The following is a 1,223-nucleotide window of genomic DNA, read 5'->3' as shown; positions in this document are numbered from 1 at the left end:
TCCTCCATTTTTCCTGTGCTGCAGGCTGAGGCCAAGCCCTATGACTTTAGCCCTCAACTAGCTGAGAAGCCAGCAAGCCCTCAGTTTTCCCTTCTCTGGCTATGTGTACCTTTCAACATATAGAGCTGAGCAGCCAAGACAACCAGGTGCTAGCGTTATTTTCTTTAAGGGTAAAGCATTACTCTGGGGGAGCTCTTAAAACTCTGGAATTATCCAAATTGTGAATATAAGGGCTTCTTTGGAAGCCTTTGTTTTGTCCAGTTCACCTCAGGAGAGGACATGGTTTAGGGAAGTTAGCTCATTTCTAGGACCAGATTTCAAAGAATGCAACAAGAAGTCAAGGGATATTAAGAGCCTCAGTTTCCTCTTCTGTTGCATGGTCTGAAGCAGTGTGCAAACCCGGGGCTGGATGAAAATGGATGTTGGCTACAAGCAAGCATTCTGTTGAGAACAAGTTCAGAGATCATGGAACCTCTCTCCCAAGTTTTCCAGAGTTCAGACTTGGACAGTTAGGTCTGTGACTGACTTGTGTCAAGTTTATTCTGGTCCTGTTCTTTAGCCCAGTAAGTCTCCTTTCCCTCATCTCTAAGCTTAGAACACCTGGTTCTTCCAGACAGAGGTGATGTGGGCATTCAGAGGTGGGGCAGCCTCTATCCTTCTGGCTTCTCCATTCTGAGCAGTTGTAGTTGTAAGCTCTTGTTGGCATCACAAATGAGAGATGTTCTCGGAAGGATTTGGGCTTGTCTCCTGAGATTGTAGAGACCAACTCATTTTCAGACTGACTGTAGCAGACCACCTCCAACCTAGTATGCTGAAATGAAGAAAATGTTTGATTCAGATTTAGAAAATGGAAATTCAGTTATGTGTTCTCAAGGCAAGGTGAAGAAAAACAATGTTCTCGTCATTTCAGGTGATGGAAGTAGCTGAGTGTTACATACCTAATCTAGGAAGAACAACAGAAGGGGGATTTGAGTTCCATTAGGCCCAAAGTTTCCTTCTAATTGATTTCCTTTTTTAGAGGGTCGATCCTAGGTAGGTGACAGAGCTAGGTCAACACAATGTGACTTTTACTATGACCAGAAAAGCTGGAGGGCCTGAATCATTCACATTTTTCCAGTCTTATAACTAGACAGCTTCAGGATGGGGAAGTCCAGATAAAGTAGTGTGTTTAATAAAGAGTGAGGCTTGCCCAGTTGGATTCTCTGATTTGCAACTATTAATTT

The sequence above is a fragment of the Mandrillus leucophaeus genome, unplaced genomic scaffold, assembly GCF_000951045.1.
Source record: "Mandrillus leucophaeus isolate KB7577 unplaced genomic scaffold, Mleu.le_1.0 Scaffold3, whole genome shotgun sequence".
Classification (NCBI taxonomy): Eukaryota; Metazoa; Chordata; class Mammalia; order Primates; family Cercopithecidae; genus Mandrillus; species Mandrillus leucophaeus.
The sequence above is the reverse complement of the archived record's forward strand: the minus strand, read 5'-3'. Positions refer to the sequence as shown.